This window comes from Cricetulus griseus, chromosome 9, assembly GCF_003668045.3.
Source record: "Cricetulus griseus strain 17A/GY chromosome 9, alternate assembly CriGri-PICRH-1.0, whole genome shotgun sequence".
Classification (NCBI taxonomy): Eukaryota; Metazoa; Chordata; class Mammalia; order Rodentia; family Cricetidae; genus Cricetulus; species Cricetulus griseus.
The window spans coordinates 12,871,407-12,892,464 of NC_048602.1; positions in this window are offsets into that span (position 1 = coordinate 12,871,407).

Below are 21,058 nucleotides of genomic sequence, written 5' to 3' on the forward strand. Positions count from 1 at the left end.
TTCAGACACATGTTAGTTCTGTTAAGAACTCAATAATAAGTAAACAAAAAAAAACAATTTGAAGATTTCTTTTTAAGGGCATCTTTGGTCAAGGGTGTATGTTTAGGGCTAGTAGTCAGTTGGAGTGATAACAAATTATAGGTATTAGAAATAAAGCCCATTCGCACAGCAAAGTGTGTTGTCATGTAGATAGGGAGAGACCACTGACAAACTAATGGCTAGAGATATGGGATCAGAAAGCCCCAGCTACCTGAGAATAACAATGGCTAAGAACTTGAGGTTCAAAGACAGAAATAACAATTTCCAATCTTAGGCTAGGATGCCAAAATGGCAGGTACTCCAGAATTACAGTTGCGTTTCTTAGGATTCCAGATAGAAAATAACATTTACCTCTTGTTAATCCAACTGAACAACAGTAAAGACAATTACCCATAATTTTGTTATATTCAGCAAGCTTTATTTTCTGTTACACAAGACTATGTCCCTAAAACTGGCTTTGAGAAAATAGCAGTGAACACAGGTGAGAGTGGGGTTTGTATAGATTAACAAACTTAAAAACAGGTGGATTCCAAGGGTTGGGGGATTTTTTGTTCATATAGGAATTTGGCTGAACATTTAAAAATGATTTGCTGTAATTCCTTATCAGGCTGGAGGCCAGGACCTGGCCTGAGAATAGGCTGCAGAACATGTAAAACTTCTGAAAATGGGTCAATACACAGTTAAATTCAAGTTTTATAGTAAAAAGCATGAAATTCTTTTTCACCTAGTAATAACATGTCATCTAATCTTAAGATGGAAGCAGGCAAGTCTATCATTGATCAGAGGCTGGAGGCTAAAGCAGCGGCTTTCTCTGGAGTAGCATTTCCATGAACCAGAGAATGCATGCGGAGATACCAAGGGTCCTGGGGGCAACTGAAGGATTGAAAATAAGGATTTAGAAACTGATGAGAAACTGAAATTCCAGCGATAGAGACATTTTTTTATAGACTAACTTTATTAGAACAGGCAGACATACCCAATCAAGGGAATTAGGGGATCTCCAGAAGTAAGAGAGCACTGATAGAATTCTGGACCAGATGTTTTACAGTGTCCTTGGGGCCCTTCTACTCTTTTTGTCTGTTCCTTGGCAGCCTTGGTTGCTTTTCCCCAAGACATCCATTTGGTAATGGTTGAAATTTCTTTGGTGTGAGGCATAGGGTGGGGGATAATCTCTGGAAGAATGAGCAGCTTTTCTTAAAGGGGCCAGACCCTGTTTGCAGATTGGCCTAATTTCATCTGATTCTCCTTCAATGTACTAATCATTTGAGGAAAAAGTTCTGGCTAGAGCTCTAGGAACCTAACTTTGTTTCTTCCCTAGAAGCATTGACTCAACCCTTGTAAAAACAGTGTGTATAGTGACTTTAGAAACCGGACCATGTAGATGCCAGGGCAACATCATTAGAGATGAGGGATACACTTATGAGCTAACCCATAGTCCAAGGATCCCATGCAATCAATCTCATGTAGGTTTTCTCTCATCCAGAGATTCATTGTTAATGGTCATCTGGCTTTGTTTCCAGGTTCATATCTCAATTCAGGGACAGGAAGCCCTCTTTTCTGAGAACATGCCATTAAAAGAAGTGATCAAGATTTTCATAGAACAGCAATCATTAAGAACTGCAACACAGCAGAATGCAAGGACACCCTTGCAGTTTCCCACAAGACATGTTATTGGCAACAGGTAATTGTGGAACCTGGATATAAAATGGATGTTTAGGAGGATATCCTTTCCTGAGCACAGTTACATAGTCTCTTATTTCCACAGGCTATGAAAACAGTGAAGATGGCCAAAACACTTTCTTGAAAGTTGGTGAAGTAAATGGTGGTGTGAGTAGTCCCGAAAATGGGATGGACTCCATTCTCATTATCCCAGGCAGGGGAGTATCCTGAGCCTGAAGAGAGACGTGTTTATTATGGAGTTGCTCTGGATCTCAGCAGAGCAAGTCAAGACACCTAAAGGTACCAGGCAGAGTCCCTGAGGAGACCTTCTTATGAACATCTCCCTATGGAGGTACAACCAGTGTATCTCCCCTGGTCTTACCAGTCTGAAGACACCACAGATGGCCACAACATAGTCTTGAACACTGCTGATGTAAATGTTGTTTTTTTAACAATCTCACAAATCAGCGAGACTCCCTTCTCATTATCCAGAGAGGACAGTATCCTGAGCCTGAACAGGGAGGTGTTTCTTATAGAGTACTCTGTGATTCTGGAAGAGTGATTTGTGGGAACATCCAGGTCCCAGGACGTGTCCCTGACACCCGATTGTTATGAATATGTCCCTATGGAGGATCTAGGGTTCCTTTTCAGTCCACAAAATCTACCCATGAGCCTGTTCCTGTTTGGCATATTCATAAAGCCAACTATATATGTAAGGGTCACCAGGGAAGACTCCACAGAAATCTCAGACCATACAAATGTGAAGAATGTCCCAGATCCTTTACATGCCCCTATAAGATCTCAGTTCACCAGAGAAGACACAGGGTAGAGAGGTCATTTTTCTGTATCCATGGTGAAACAGGTTCCTATCAAGGCTCAGACCTACAAGTTCATGAGTGCATAACCTAGAACTGAATCTCTGGACCAGGTTAGCCTTAAATTCCTAGGTCTGTCTGCCTCTGATTCTTCAGTGCTACTATTAAAGGTTTGTGTAACTACATCCTGTGGAAATATTAATCCTGATTAAGCATAGCCAATACTTTCCACTGAAATAATAGAGTATACTTCTTTTATTAAAAGTGATTTTAGTGATTGCAAATCTCACATCATATACTCCAATTGGGTTGAGTTCTTCCCTTATCTGTCCCCCTCCCCTGAGACCTTCCACCACACTCCTAAAGATAAACAGAAAACAAAAACGTACATTTGGTGTTGTCCATATATGCACTGGAACATGGTGAAATTCCTATTTCAAACCGTGAAAGGAGGATGAGACTTTCTCTGCCTGCATCCATGCCAGAAGCTAGGAATTGGGCACAGTCCTGGGATGGTTAGAGCAGGGAATGTCCAGATCTCCCATACCTACACCATGACTTGCTGCAACCTGCTGTGGGCCAGTGAAATTTGGGTCTAGTTCTTTCACAAGTAATGGTGCTGAGACTATCTACTTAGACGAAGACCAAACTTTCAGACATTCTCCAGTGAGACAGTTAAATTAAAATCTGGAAAATGATAAATATGTTATTTAATCTAAATTCCAAAAATAATCTCCAGGGTCTGTTGACACTATCTAATTTATTCATTTTTAAATATGAATGAAAAGGGCTCCTGGAAATTAGCAATGGGAATTTTCCTCTTCTACAAGATTAAAGTCACATGGTAGGCAAACCCTAAATGCTATTTTTCTCATAGCCTTTTTTAAAATTTAAATTAGAAAAAATCTTGTTTGACACATCAATCTCAGTTCACTCTCCCTCCCCTCCTACTGTGCCTCCCACCAACCCAATATCCCATCTCCATCTGATCCCCATGGGAGATCTTCAAATTCTGTCACATCTTATGTAGCAGCGCCTAGGCCCTCCTCATAGTTTCTAGGCTAGGCCGAGAAAGTTTCCTTCTATGGGGAATTCACTCCCCATTCCTACACTTTAGATAAATCCTGACCCACTACCAGAGGCCCCATAGACTGCCTAGGATTCCCAACTGACACCCATGTTGAGGGGGTCTGGTTCAGTCCTATGCTGGTTTCTCAGCTATCAGTCTGGGGTACATAAGCTCCCTCTTGTTCAGGTCAGCTGTTTCTGTGGTTTCTCCAACCTGGTCTTGACCCCTTTGCTCATCACTCCTCCCTCTCTGCAGCTGGATTCTAGGAGTTCGGCTCAGTGTTTAGCTGTGGGTCGCTACTTCTGCTTCCAAAATCTACTGGATGAAGGCTCTAGGTTGGCATATGAGCTAGTCATCAATCTCATTATAGGTGAAGGGCATTTAAGGTACCCTCTCCACTATTGCCTAGATTGTTAGGTTTTGCTGGTGCAGAATCCCTAGACTCTGGTGGTGTTATGTTAGTCTTTATTTTCTGATCATATACTATCAATTTCCCATTCCTTCTTTCAGTAGGTACAGGTGGGGCCTCTCCCTCTCCTGGTGGGTATGGATCCAAGGCTCAAATGGTTGTAGATGCTGGATAGTTTGATCTATCCCCAAGTCTCTCTCCTGGTGGTTGCAAATGAGTCTCAGACACCAGTGTTATCAGATACTGGATGGTTTCTTCTACCCCCAGTACTCTGGGAAATTCAATGGGTTGGACAGTACTATCTGCCTGGATTAGTAGCCTCTAACTAGGAGAAGGGAGGAGAGCAGGAGAAGGCCAGGCACTCATATCCCCCTGTGGGTGCGTGTGGGTCCAAGACTCAGATGACAGCAGACTCTGGATGGTTTCATCTGCCCCCAGGTCTCTGAGGAATTCTGCGGACAGGAAGTGACCATGTACCTGATCGTGGTTCTCCATGGAGGGGCAGGGTAGGAGAATGGCAACACTTAACTCTCTCAGTGGGTGCAGGTCCAAATCTCCAATGGAGGCACACTTTACACAAGCCTGTGAGAAGGAGGAAACTAACAGAGACATATATGGTCCCCCAGAAAAGGGGAAAGGGACAAGACCTTCTGAGCAATTTTGGAGAAAGTGGGAAGGAAGGTAGGAGAAAGAGGAGGGGAGAAGAGAAGGATGGAGCAGAACATAAGGGGTCAGGAAGGTCCAGTTGGGTGAAAACAGAGAAAGACAGGAAGAAAAGAGATACTTTAATAGAGGGAGCCGTTATGAACATAAGGATACATCTGGCACTAACGAAGTCTTCAGGAATACACAAGGATGACCCCAATTAAGAATCTAAGCAACAGTGTAGAGTTTACCTTAAATGTTGTTCCATTATAATGAGATTGATCACTGCATAAATGCCATCATATTTTTTGATCCGGTACTTGATGGAAGCAGAAGCAGAGATTCACAGATAAGCATTGAGCTGAATTCCTGGAGTCCAGCTATAGAAATGATGTGGGATAAGCAAAGGTGTCAAGACCATGCAGGGAAACCCACAGAAACGGTTGACCTGAACAACTGGGTGTTCACAGACCCCAGAATGCCAGCTGGATAATGAGCACAAAACCTAAACAAGGCCCCTGACCATGGCTGTCAGTTTTGGTGGCCTCGATAGTTTATGGGGCCTCAGTCAATGAAATCAGTAGTTATCCCTAGGTCACGAACAGGAATTGGGTGTCTTTTTGTTTGGAGGGACACTCTCTCAGCCTAGATACACAGGCATGGGCCTATGTCCTGCCCCAAATGATATGCAGACATTGAGGATTCGCCATGGGAGGCCTCACCCATGCTGATAGTGGATGGGGGATGGGATGGGGACTTGGTAGGACAGGTGGGAGAGGGAACTGTGATTGATATATAAAATGAGATTGTTTTCATTTAAATAAAAATAATCAAAAATAAAATATATTCAGATTGTAATATGAGATGCAAAAATGTGCTTTAAAATAAAAAGTAAGATAAACCTACTACCAGAGTGCTGCACCCCATTCACCTTACTTTATTTACGTGTCTATCTCCTTGAATTTACCTCCTACAAGCCAAGTGCTGTAACATCTATTTTCTAAATGACTCATCAAATTGTTTTAGTTGTATATAATTCTTTTATTTGCATATATTCATTTCCTCAAAAAGTGTATGTCTGCCCTCCTGGTTTTGCCTGAGGAGTTACATTACTAGCATACTTTATTCATAATAACTTTTTCTATGAGAAAATGTCTCCTTTTCTGCAAAGAAGAAATGGTTCTAACCTGGGGTCCTCTGGTCCCTAGAAAGTGCACACCCCAAATAATCCAAGTCCTTTCCACTGGGGGAAAAAAGCTCCATCTTCTCCATGATGTAGTCTAACATATAGACTTTGAGGGGAGACCATCAATCATGACTTTACCACCATTATTAACTGGCATTGACATTTGGTTTTCACTTTTAATTTAAATCTGTCTGTCTGTCTATATATTTTATGTCTCTTCTGAACTTTTCCCTCTCTCATTTCCCCTCAGTGCCCTTATCCCCATTGCCCTCTGTCCCCATCCAGCCTCTCCTCTTCCATTTCTGTTCAGGAAAGGTCAGGTCTCCTGTGAGTACCAACAAGACATAACAAGTTGCAGTAAGACTAAGCATCCCTCATGTATAAAAACTAGGCAAGGCAAACTAGCATGAGGAGTAGGGTCCCAAAAGCGAGGAAAAGAGTTGAAAAGATACATGCAGACAGAACACTGTGTATATATAACAAATAAATCTAGAAAATAATAGTAGACAGCCCCTGTACCCACTGTTTGGAGTTCCACAAGAGGACAAAGCTACACAACTGTAACTTATATGTAGAGTGCTTAATAATTAACCCATCAATAAACTATGGGTGCCATCCTGTTCAGAGAGTCTGTATCTGCATATTAAGTTTAGTTTCATTCAGGTACCTTTATTTTTATTAATATTTGCGTAGTCTACAAAACAGGATTAATATCTTTATTTATGTTTGCATGAAACAGAGCGTTTTTAAAAGTTCCTCTCATATAAATCTTAGCCTCTTACTTAATGCATTATCTGTGAGCTTTCTCTGGCCATTGCACAACTTGTCACTTGGTACTCTAGCTTGAAAATATCTGAAGATTTTATTCTCATTTTGTTTTTCATTCTGATCAGTAGTTTTCTCATCTTTTTTTAAAAATTTGTTTTAATTTGTCTTAACTTATTAGTATATCTTATTTTCATAAAAGACAATTTGGATGTGAATATGCTGTAAGAGGGAAGGGTGCAACATGCTACCAGCAGAATCAAATGAGAAAATCAATTTGCATGTCCAGATGTCAGAAAGTATTTTATTAATATCCACCATTATAAATACCATGGAGTGTCCATCGATGAATAGATCCCATCTCAGCATAATAAAACCTGCATACTATAAATCTCCCGTCAGGGGCTAGGACATAAGCATCTTATAAGGAATAGGCACACCATTACAGATCACCTCCAGTTATGTTTAATCTTTAAAAGTGCTTTCTGTATAGTACTTTAATTGAGTAATGACTTGTAAACACAATTCATTTCCATTTGAGCCACATTTATAAAAGGAATAGTTAGGAGGGAGAGAATGAGCAGAATAAAATTAAGACAACAGTGGTCATGAGTTGAAGGAATTGTTCTCAATGGCAATGACAGAGGCTCATGTGTCAAGAGTATGTATTCATGACAAGAGGAGTTGTAAATTACTAAAATTGAACCAAAAAGCATTGGGAGTGGAACAGAGAGGTATAGGAGATCATCTAAAATATTTGATTTGGAAGGAGTCATAGAACAAGAGTACCGTAGAAGCAGAGACCAGGCTGGCCTGGACCTTAAGAGATCCGCCTGACTCTGCCTCCCGAGGGTTGGGATTAAAGGCATGCGCCACCAATGCCCGGCTTTTATATGATGGTTTTATCTTACTATATTTTAATTTGTTATGTTTTTTCTTGTCTTAGAATCCTATTGCTTCCAAATGGCTGAAAGGGAGTGGATCTACAAGGAAGGGGAGTGGGGAGACGTTTCAAGGGAGATGGAGTGTAATCAGGCTATGTTGTTTAAGAGTAGATTCTACTTTCAATAATATGTTCAAAAAAGGAAAACAAAGATTTTCTGGCATCTATTATGACAATCATGCTCTTTCTGTCATTTAGACTTACTCATAACAATTTACATTTATTGCTATCTATATGTGAAACCACACCGGTATCTTTGAAAAATATGTGATGATGTTTCATTTTTAACTAATATCAGTTTATTTTAATCAACTCACAACTAAAAGCATTACTAGGCAACAATGAAATAGTGAATCATAGTAATAATTGGCCAGGCCAAAATACTGTACATTTCATTAAACTTCAGTGTAGTTTGAACAGCCCTGGTGAAGCCATCCAGCTTTGCTTATGTTTTTACCTTGTCACTAGCCATTACATTTAATGTAGCAGAAATAACGGGAAAAATGACTGTCGAAATAGAAAAATAATTAACTTATATCCTTCTTCATAAATATGCATCTTTTTATCTGGTCCTCACTTAATACTACCTTTATTGGTCTCCTTTCCAAATGTGATATTGAAGTTATTATACTGACACCCATTTGATTATATAATTGTAGGTATAATTGTATAATATTTTCATATGATGGTAATCATGTGATGTTTTAATCTCATACTGAGTTTATGTGACCTGGGTTAAAGTTACCCCTTATACATCCAACAATTTGCTGACATATTTGCTGTCATCATGTCTCCATGTTGTCAAATGATAATCCATTTTGCATATAGACACATTTTAATTGTCACTGTTTCTGTTTACGGGTATCTAAGTGGCTTCTATTTTCTGTCTTATAGTACATAAGCAGCAATGAAAAGGGGTGTGCAAATGTCTACAGTGTATGATATGGAGTTCTAGGTGGATACACACAAAGATGGAATACCTGGGTAAAATAGTGATTCCATTTTCAGGTGTTTTTGAAAAGCCACAACTGATCTCCATAATGGCTATGTTAAATTCATTTAAACCCTTTAGTGAAGATAGCATTACACTGATGACAAACCATATAAAGACAACATCAGCGAAGAATATATACAAATTCATATCCCTGCTGATGCTGGTTCTTATAAAATAATATCAAAATATGTTCAGAATAATACCAAAATTATTTGTCATTTTGAGTTCATTTTATAAAAGGTGAAAGATAATAATCCAGTTTTTTTCCTGGCATTCATGTGGGATAAAGCAGTTGTCATGGGAAGAGGGCCTTCTGACAAACAAGTTCATTGCAGGTCACTATTTCAGTATCCATGCAATTAGAATATACTACACAGAGCTGTCTATGAAGTCAACAAGGATTGAAGATCACCTTACAGAATGAAAGCTACAAGAAAGGCAGTTTTATCGACAGCATTTTGCTGGATCCTTTGCACATCAGGTGGGCAGAGTAAAGACTCTCACAGCTTCATGTTGAATAGTTCTATAGGCATCACAATATGGGATTGGCTCATGGAGACTGCTGGATCAACCAGATGACAAAGCTTTCATGTTCATTTCATCTAATCTTAAAAAGACAACCTGCTAACTACTTTACATTCTGTATTGGCAATTTGAGCGTGACTGGTGAGTAAACAACTGGATACTGAGAAAAATATATTACTTTCATAGTTAAAATGAGATTAAATTATTCTTATTTGTTATAGAGACCAAACAAAGCTTGGATACAGTAGAGTAAGGATATATGAGAACAAAGGGTAAAAATGATGGAAAACAGAGAGAAGCTATTCGATTGGTGTTCAACAGCCACCAATTATGATTATATAAAAAATAATGTAGCCTCTTAAGATGGAGGAGAGAGTATGAAAAGCCAGAAAGGTAGACACAAGGATCAGAATGTTCTGGGTGACTCTGGATTCAGGAGATTTTCTACTGGAACCGTGAGTGCTGCGGATGTGTTGAACCCTCTGCTTGTGTCTGTACAGAATAAAAATCATGGAGCCACTGTACCACACCAAGAGCACAGATGAAGACTTCAGGGAAAATCACCAATGCTGCATAGAGTGAAGGGTCAATTCCTTCCCACCCTACAATGGAGCAGTAACCTAAATCTCGTTTTCTTGTCACATTTTTGCTGCCCGAATTAACAAACGAATATGGAAAAATCAAGATGAACAGGATCCAAATGAGGGAGACGTGGTAGCCAGTGATCTTCTCAAGTTTGACTTTATGATGCTTCCAACATGATTTCCTGGGACTAATGGTCAAAGCCTGGAAGACACTCAAGAGGCAGGTGGTGCCAATAGACACACTCCTACCAAGTCCTTGAAAGTACAACAGTAGTTTACATCCAACGTCATTCAAGAAATGTTTCAGTCCCCAAACCGCCATTTTTTGGGGCACTCCTGTAGAGAGAATGATCAAGGCATTGGCTGACAATATGTGTATGAGAATCTAGTCTGTGGGCTTTAATGTGTTTTCTCTCCAGTAAAGGATTACATAGTAGAAAATTAGGGAGAAATTTCCCAGAATTCCAGCTGTAGTTTGTGATAAGTAAATAAAGCCAATTGCCAGATTCCAGAAATCCATTCAGTGATTTGGCACAATTTCATTAAGTATATGATGCTGCTATTCTTCTGGTCAAATATATAGTGACAAATATTTACAGATTTCCATCAGAGTATAAGCCTTTAATTGATGGTGCTACTGAGAGCCTGAAACTTAAGGTCTAAAAGAAGGACTCAAAAAGTTCAGGTGTTCAAGGCCAACCCCAACAAAAAAAAAGACCTCATCATAAAGTTTGGCAGAAGTTACTTTCCATGTATGTTACTGTGAGAATGAGCAATTAACTCTGATTGCACATCAGATGGAAGGAGAGGCATCATGTTTCATAATAAACAAAACATTGCCAATGATGTGATATTGGCCCACAAGAAACAATGAAATTTTACAACCTATAGAACAAATCCAATATAAGATTTCCCGAATATGTCGATGTTTTCTACTTATTGTGTAAAAGAAAACGATTTAAATAATGTTGACAAAAATAGAATATATTAATACTACATTTATCTCTCATCTAATAATAAAAGTTATGAAGAGACAAATTTTTGTAATACCTCTGAGACTATACCTCTGGTATTTTGACATGACAAAGTTTCCTTCATCTTGCCTCAGCTGGAGCTGCCTGTGATTTAATATGAAACTAACTATCTTTGTAATCACTTCATGAAAATTCTCGTGGAAAAGTACCCAACACTGTTCTACAACCTGGGAGTCAAAATACCCCAAATAACTGTCTGTATTTAACTTCTTTTAATGTTATTCATTGCTTTAAGACCCACCCACCTGTGACAAGTGCCAATCAGGATTACCCCTGTTCCAAACTCCCTGTAGGATGAATTTCAGTCTGCACTGTGAGAAGTGTTTCCTTCCATGTAGCAACCAAATCCACTGAATAAAAAGTCTCAATTTAGACTTTGGTCATGCTGAGTTGTCTTTTGGCCACTACCATACAATAGTCTTTTATAAGGAAATGTTACTAAAAACAAAAAAGTGCATTAGAATGACGCTTGAACTGACAACTTCCATCATGGATTCATGAAAATCATAAACTATAGACACACACATGTGTGCACACGCATTTCAGGCCTCTGAGATAGAAAGAGATATCTGCCAAGATGAAGTCTCACAGAATATAAACAGCATAGAGAAAGCTATCTGATAATGATAGCTGCTGGAGTGCTGTCCTGTGTCTCATTTGAAACTGTGTCTGGGAGAGTCATGCAGCACCCCATTGGCTTAGACAGGAAATGATAGAAATAAGGCAGTGGATTACACAGTCCATCCGTGCAGTGAAGTCGGTGTAAAGTCACAACACACCATACTATATTTCTGCAGGAGAAGTTGTCTGAAATCCTCTTGAGGAGCTGAGATCTCCTTGATGGAATAGGCAGAAGCAGCTGGGGATCAGTACCAGGTTCAAAAATGCAGTCCTAGGAAAAATCCAATTGCTCCATCTAATCATCGCCAATGCAATGACCGTCTCCTGCACAACCAAGAACTGGGACAAAATGGACAATGAATCTTGGTGTCTGAACAGTTTTAAACAGGGTGGAGATATGAGCTGTGACCTAAGGAACTATCATATACTGGCGGTAATCTCTTCTCTATGCACTGGCACTGTAGAACACCCTAGGGAAAGGCTGTAGCAGAATGTACAAAGTCTTCAATTCAGTGAGGCAAGAGTGGCCAAGACACATCACTAGCTTACACTCTGTGTCAATGAGGTTTAGTAGTTATGAGTGTTAGAAAAATGCGTATAAGTGGGATGAATGCAAGTTGAGCCCAGGTAACATGAATGTGACCCATAAGAGAGTTAAAAAAGAGTTAGCATATGTGAGGTTATGGAAGGAAAGAAAACACATCATGTGTGAGCAGAGAAGGAAAATAATGTGTGTGCATGAGACAAGCTGGACTAGGAGAGGAGACATGGAGAGAAGAAGGATCAGGTCAACCAAAACTTTAAATAAGATAAAGGCTTAAATAAACTAGTTACATTTAAGCTAACTAAAACAAAAGGCAATAAAATGAACAAATAGAAAATACATGCTGGGACACCGGACACATTTCTCGGAAATGGATGCCAATGGACCTACATAACTACATCTGGTAGAATAGAGAAAATTATATGTATTGACAAGGTGCTCCAATAAGCACCCTGGAGTGCTGCTGCTAAGCTCTGCTGTGGCCTTGGAGACTTTTGTAATGTCAGTGACTAGGAAATATCTGTACCACAGAAAAGGCAGTTCACTTTGCCCTCTCTGATAATGAATACATTTCTTCACATAGTATAATGCACATGAATATACTGGTCCCAAACTTAACCCCAATATTCCATAAGACACACATATACATTCAGGCAAAACTTTCATTTACACAAAATAAAAATAGAATACATATAAATATATTATATATATATTTTATATATACATTATATACATATATATAATTAAGTTTTCACTTTAATATGACTGTTCACTCCACAGGAATATACAAACTACAAGTAAGGCTTATAAGATCAGATTGTAAATAAATATTGCCTAAGTGTTGAATGACATCATAGGAATTGCCGCAACTCCCAGTTTAATTTCACAAGTACACATACACCAGGAATTTATGATTCCACTGAAAATATGCATTGCTGTTTTTGCTGAGATAAAGGCTATAGTGGTACCAGTGAATTTCTAACACTATTACTCGGTACACAATGCAATATGAAATGCTAATATGTGATTAACAAATAACATCTTGAGAAGAAAATTAATTTAATAAAATCATTCATTTAAAATGCTGCAAGTGTTTGCTAATAATTATTGTTGTTGTTTTCAGTCAGGGAGTCACTATGTAGCTCTAGCTTTCCTCGACCTCCCTATGTTGATCATATTGATCTAGAGCTCACAGAGACCTTTCTACCTATATTTTACAAATGAGATAAAAGTCATGCCCCACCACCACTGGATTCTTTTATTATTATATGATTTATCATCTACTCTTCCCCTGACTCAAACTTTCTGTTCCCTCACTTTCTGCTCCCTCCTCTTCTCCCCTTCTCATTCTCCTATATGATTTATCTATTACAATAGAATTCATAATGATTTAAAATTCAGGTTGTGCATGTGAGATAATTAAGAATAATCAGAATAATGTGAAACCTTAATATTGTCCGATGGGATATAACTATAAAGTGGATTAAAATTAGCTCAGTGGTAGTGTCCAGGCCAGCTGTGTGCAAGGCCCTAAATTCTATAGGCAAAAAAAGCAGTTGAGATTTAATGTTATAAGATTCTGCTCAAAATTGGAGTAAGAGCAATACAAGAGAGAAAACCATTGATGGAAATCTAAGGTCAAAGCTGATGGAGGAAAACAGAGAGGAAGCACAAGAATGATCCCATTACTAAGGTGTGACTGAGAAAAATATAAGTGTTCTTAACCATGTGTGAGTCCCTGTTGGTTCTTACTGTAATATAATCCCAACCTGAGGGTGACTGTGGATAACATCATGATAATGCAGGCCCCCTGTGAGGGTGCTGAAGGACTAAGTAATAAGTCAATATGAAAATTCACAATACCCTTATACTGTGTTGATTATCTATGAAATATTTACATTCTCTCTGTCATTGCAAAATAGTTACACTCTACCTTACCTTCCCTGTGACTTTTCCAAGTTCAAGAGGTAGAGTTTTCAAAGCAGTCATTTTACCACTGCCTATTCACTATAGACAGAATTACTCCTGGTCTATAACAGATGATCAAAATAGTATCTCATAATAATGGCTTTTTTTTCACTCCAGCAACATATTCAAATCCTGTATTTTCCCAGGGTTGTGTGCTTTTCCTATTTCCAATTTAATGCCCAATTTGGACATTAGATCCTACGTTAACCATAATAATAAGACTTCAAAATAATGAACAAATGATGAAATGTAAGCTGAATAATCACATTGACTTATTGCAAAAGCCCTTCAGCACCCTACCAGATGGCTTACATTCTTCTGGTATACCCACAGTCACCTTCATTGGGGATTATAAACTGCACAGAGAACCAACAAGTTGCGGCACAATGTTTGAAGACTTCTATAATCCTCAGTCACATCTTGGTAATGGAATTAATCTCCTTCCTTTTCTCTATGTTCCGAAGATCTGTGCTACCTCAGATTCCCATAACTGGACATGAGCTCTTATCCAGTTCTCTCCCATTGACTGACTCTTCTGCTCCGAGTGAAATGCAAAGTACTCACCAGGCTTCATGCATCTGTAGGATGATACTGTCATTCTGCAGATCCTGACTCTTAAGAAGGAGTTGTAATAGCGGCAGTTCAAACCTGAGTTAGAGTTCTGTGACGCCCCCTCCCTCCAGAATTGCAATTTTCATTTCCCTGCAGTGGCAATGACAGTGTTTGCTTTGGGCAACAAAAATAATTCATGAGACTTTCCTCATTGCTCATTAGCACACACGCATAAGTGATTCTTTGAAAAGCTCCACAGAGACAAAGTCATTGAGTTTTCAGAATTCATTGAAGACTGAATAAATCTCCTGTGGAAGGTGATGTCAATTTAAAAAAATTGGCAACGAAGTGTATCTTTAGTTCTTTAAAAGTGAAAAATTATCACATTTTGTAATTAGTATTTTTCTTTGAGTACTTCATAGATCCATATGAGTTTCAGTTCAGTGCATGTCCATTATTTCCTTTCTAATTTCTTTTCATCCCCTCCCACCACTATTCTCTGTAAATATCATGTAATCAAAACCAAACAATCTCTGAGTCTACTTTCTAAATCTAGAAAGTGTCTAATTCAGTGGACACTATGGAAGCATTCTTACATGTTAAATGCTGAATTCTTAAAGAAATCTGACATTTTCTCCCAGTAGCCATCTGTAGTCAAATGCTATTGAGCTAGGAGTGCCATTTCCGGACCCACTTCACTCTTCTGTGATTTTGTCTATCTTAATTTTGTGAATAATGTCCTAACAAGTACTTCATATTTATAAGTGTTCTGTTTTATCTGGGCAAATCCTGTTTCCTTTTCATCATATGATACCTCCGGTTATGGTTCATACACACTTTCTGATTGTTCTTAAACGGTGATCCCTGGGTGTGTGGAGGTAGAGGTGTGGTAGAGATGTTCCATTTGAAGGTGAAACTTCCAGAGCATCTTATTCTCAGTACCTTTGAGAATTATAGGCCTGCACATTTTAATCATTGAGTGAAAAAAGAAGCATGTCTGGTGAGTGTTTAGGGATACATTAATCTTATATATGAGGATGAAAGCATAGAAAACAGTTTATTACTATTATCCAATTAGCAGAAAAATAGTATTATGTTCTTTCCCAGGGTATACGGACTCTCTAGCCACATTATTTGGCTCTGAGAATAGTGTCATGCATATGTTTTAGTCTTATGATGTGGACTTTCATTGCTATCATAAAATGTTTGTTTATTCCCATGATGTTCTTGAAATTATTGCACCAGGCTTGTTGCAGATATAGCTCTCAGGGTTCACACATGGATAAGATTAATCATTACTTCCAGAACTATGAAAACTATTCACTAGGGAAGAAGCTTCTAGTTGTCTGCAGGCTTGATTCCTCAAGGTCTAAGGCTGAAGTATATGGTATCCTCAGAAAAGGGACTTTCCATCTAAGAAACACAGAGCCCTAAACACTATAGAATATTGAAACTGTTCAACTTATTTATGAACTGTCAAATAACTATTCTTCTCTGTTTTCTACTACTCAGCAGGAAAACAGTCAAATCTGAGAACATCTAATGAAGTAGGAGTTAAAAGAAAAGCATGACATTACAAGTAGAAAAGACAGTATTAAAATACTTAGTATCATGTAGTACAAACTAATTATATAAAAGATGGCATGAAAATAATCTGGGGAAGAGAAAAAAGTGGATTCTGTCATGAAACATTCAATTTAAATTTATTTTTTTATCTCATTTATTTTGTAAATTTAAGTATACTTAAATCAGTTCCCCCTTTCTCTTTACATGTGCAACACATGATTTTTTTCAGATTAATGTTCTATGTTTCTTTTTATGCTATTTTACACACACACACACACACACACACAAACACACAAACACACACACACACACACACACACACACTTAAATATACAAATGCAAACTACATATTCCATACAGTGTTATTTTTATGCATATGAATTATTTGATGCCCAGTTAGGAGGTTCTTCCCTGGGGAAGACTATTTTTCCTAATCTTAGCATTCACTGGTTGTCTGCAGTCTTTTGTCTATCATTGACAATTCATGGGAGTCAGACCTTCCATGTTATCATGTCTATAGTAGTCATCCTTCAGGGTTTTGTTGTCAAGTAGCTTTGAGATAAAAAGCCCAAGAATACATTATAGTGTTTTAGAAAGACAAATAGTTGAATGAGGAATATTTTTAAGTTCAGGAAACAGGAACAAAACAGCCAACTTATTATTAGCTGATGTGCCTTTCTTGTTAGGATTGATGATCATAGGTGTTGATTAATTTCTTATACGCATTTATTCCCTCAGTCTACTGATATAAGAAACCTTTTATTAGTGGTTATGCACACTAATGATTTAAAGTAGAGATTACTGATTCTTATAATGACATTGATGACCACCTTAAATGCCATCATAAAACCTAAACCAATTGCTGATGGAAACAGAAGCAGAGATTCATAGCAAAACACTGAGCCAAGCTCCTGGAATCCAGTTGCAGAGAGGGAGGACTAATGAGCAAAGGGATCAAGACCATGCTGGGAAAACTCACAGAAATAGCTGACCTTAACAAATGGGAGACAAAACACACTAGTCTGATAATTGGAGTACCTGCATAGGACCAAACCATGTTCCCTGAACATTGGTGTCAGCTGGTGGCCCTGAGCAGTCTATGGGACCTCTGGTTGAGGAACCAGCATTTATCCCTAGAGCACGAATGGATTTGGGAGTCCAGTCCCTAAGGAGGGATACTCTCTAAGCCTAGACACATGGAGTGTGCATAGGCCCTGCCCCAAAGAATGTGTCCAACATTGATGATCGCCAATAGGAGGTCTCACCTTCCCTGAGGAATGGATAAGGGTTGGGATGGGGAGATTGGTCAGAGGAGTGGGTGGATGGGAGGGAGATGGAATTGGGGATGGTATGTCAAATTAGATGGTTATTAATTATAACAAAATTAATTTTGAAAAGCTAAAATACATTATGTCAAATAGCTCACATCATTACTCATAGTTTGAAAACATAAGTATGTCTCTAAAAGCAATAACGAACTCATTGTTTACCTCCACCTCTTTAACTCAGCTTTGTTCTATTAAATTAGAGAATTTCAGAAATGGTTAAGATTGTGATTTCATGTCTAGGAAAGTTAAAAGTATTTTCTGAAAAGCTGTTGATCCTACTAAGAACTAAGGTTTTGATTGTTCATTCATTCATTCATTCATTCATTCATTGTCAGAGGCCCTTGTATCACATACTGGCTTTGAAATCAATATGTAGCTGAGAATTGCCTAGATATTCTGATTCTCATGCCATCAAGCATGTATGCTACCTTTTTATGAATCAAGCCCAAGGCCTTCTGTATGTTGTGTAGACATTCTACTGGTCAGGTTATAATAGGCAAAGATTAGTATTAGATCACTTAAAATTAAAAAATATAAATATCAGTTATTTTCTTGCATGCCAGTTATAACTAATTGAAAAATATTTTAAAATGAAGACATCACTAACATTGATGACAAAAATGGAAAAAATGTAATAAACTTAACAAGAAATATGAAATGTGAAATTAGGCAAGTATAGAAGCAGAAACCTGTGGTTCCAGCAATCAGGAGGCAGAGATAGGACAACAAGGACCTCAAGGTCAGCCTCAATTTTATAGTGAATTTAAGACAAGCCTGGACTGCAAGGGACCTAGTGTCAAGGCAATAAATAAGTAAATATGATATTTAAAACCACAACCTATTTGGTCTTTCCAGATGATCCTAGCTTATATCACACACATGAATTGCTAAAAGGCACACAATTGGGCAGAACCATACTTCACACCTGTTGCTCCAAGCCATGTGGTTTTCTGAGCAAAGCAAAATGAATGCAACACAGTCACTGAAGTCATAGAACTGTAAATCAAATATCAAGTCAAAATGGACCTGAGACCAGCAGAAACTTTTTGCTGCTGGGAATCTCAGTGACTCTCTTGCTGTGCCCAGCCTTTAGATTAATCCTGGGATAGCCACTTTCCTATACAGCTCTTAGAAACATAAAGTACATTTAAACTTGTCAGGTCTAGAGTCCACACATAGTGTGCGAGTGCTAAGTATCCTACAGCAATGTGTCTGTCCATCAAAAGTTAGACCGGTCCTCTCCAGATAACAGACATAAAGCAAAAGATACCCAGCTGTGGAGATACAGAGCTGGCTTAGTGAAATGCAGGCTCCTCATGAGTCAAATAATAAAGAGTTTGAAGCATGAGACTTGGTATATCAAGAATAGGAGGACACATACTTCTGCTGACATGTTTCAAATGATCTGCTGGAATTTGCTACTCAAGTTAAGGAAGTGGCTCTCAGGGTCAGTGAAGAGTGCTCCCATGTTTATAAACATAGGGAAGTGCTTGTTGCTATACAGTAGAGATATTGTTTTTATATCTCTACTTTTAAATATAGTAGAGATATTGTTTCATAGGAGAGACATCACCTGATGTCTTGTGTGGTATTGTTGGTTTAAAGATTGTGAGACACCTTGCCTAAGCTCATGGATAAGAGTTCTGAAAAACTAAAGTTTGACATTCAGTTGCTTCTGCTCTGCAACCCCTGTGTTCTGATTTCGGTGAGACCCTACCCAGGGACAACAATGCACTAGACATTGACACCCAGCCTATAATCCACAACCTCAGATAAACTAGAACCTTCTTCCAGAAACAGATGATAACAGATGCAGAAATCCACACCTTTTCATTTGGCTAAGTTTCTGGAGTACACTCTAAGTGAGAGAGTAGTGATAATATGAACAAAGGAGTCAAGAGCATAATGGGAAACCCACAGAATCAGTTTACCTGAGGTAGTGAGATATCACTGACTCAGGTCTGACAAATGGGAACCTACATAAGTCTGAATTAGACTGTAATATAGGTGACAATGGTGTGGCTGGGACAATAGAGAAGGTCCCTGGCAGGGGAGTCCAAGATCTAACTCTAATGCTAAACTGACTTACAGGAGCCCAATGTATATAGAGAGATACCTTGCTCAGGCTAGACACAGGGGTGTGTGGTGTGGGAAGGTGCTTTAGTCCTGCCTCAATGAGATGGTGGGACAGACATAGCAGACTGTGTAGGGGAGGCCTTACCTTCTCTGAGGGGCAAATGGAAGGTGGGGTGGTGGTAGTGGGGAGAGCAGGAGGAGAGGAAGGTCTGGAAACTGGGATTGAAGTGTAAAACAATAAATTAAAAAACAAAGAGAACAATAAAAGGTACCATTGGTGCAACTGCTTAGAAATCTGAAGTTAGAGGAAAGCCAGAATACTTGTTTGTCTCATGCTTAAGCACACTGAAGCCTGTTATACCACTTATATTGAGCAACAAGCTATTATTTATGGTAAGAATCAGGAATTCCTGGTATCTGATTTACATAGGCCTACCTAATTGTATAAGAAACACTGAGGGCAGTCAGTCAAGAGCTTGGTTCCCAGCTGGGCATCTGTATGTTTATGAAGACCACTAAAAGCAGTATTCAATTGCCTAGTCTAATTGACCTTCTGGGAGGTTGTTCCTAAAACTCAGCATGAAATATCATAGAAACAATAGTCTCCAAGGGACAGCAGAAAGGAGCATTGACATTTTATTCTCTTTGAATCTCAGTGGAGGGATTTTTAAAGGGAGGTATCATGAGCAGGTGGCCTTTAGAAATTGGCTTTTTATTCTTTGAGGTCCCCAAACTCATAAGATTTAGGAAGATTTGGCTAAAGCTCAGGTAAGAGTGTGAGCACTGAGGGGTGCAGGATGGATGGTAGCAGGCAGAGTGATCCTGAGTTTCTTCCTAGCACACACAAAATAAGGACTTGGGAATTGATATCGTGGCAATGACAGGAAGAAGAGGGAAGCAGATCTAAGCTGTATTCCCATGGAAGTTGTGAGGTTTTATGATTTGCTTGATATTTAAAATTGAGAAGGAGTCAATTATAAATACTATATGCCTGGATTGACCTACCATGGCCATTCTACAACAGCTAGGAAGAAGACTAGAGACTAGAGAAGAAATTAATGTTAAAAAATCAAAAATGCTAGAGAAAAACACCAGAGTCACAGTATGTTTCTTTTGAAAATAATAACCAAATGGCCAATGTTTTGAAAAAAAAAAGACTCAAGTTACTAGGAAAAGAAATGAGAGATGTCACTTCCAACTACATAGAACAATAAGCATCATAAAGGAATATATTAACAGCTATTGATTTGTAAATGATGAAATCCTGCAATGTGTTTGAGCATAAAGGATACCCTAAAGTGATATATGAAAGTCAGAAAGAGACAAAACTTACATGAGTTGATGTGTATATTGTTTTTAAAGTGTTATTTCTAGAAGATGGTTGTATAATGGTGGTTACCAAATGCTTGGGAAAGGCTATCAGGAAGGTAGATATAAGTTGGCTACAAGGAATAAATTATAAAAGTGCTAGGCAATTAGATTTAATTTGTCATGGAAAAATGTACAACTAGAAAGATGTTTCCATAGTTCATAGCACAGATTGCTCTAGCAGGATATCCAGAATCAATTCCCTGCACCCACATAGAGATTCAGCACTGTTTGTAATTCTGGATTCATGGATCCAATGCTATCTCCTGGCCTCCAAAAGTACCAGACATGCACATAGTGCCCAGAAATATTTAAAGGCATAATACCCATACACATAGAACAAATTAGTTAATAAAGAAAACTATAAA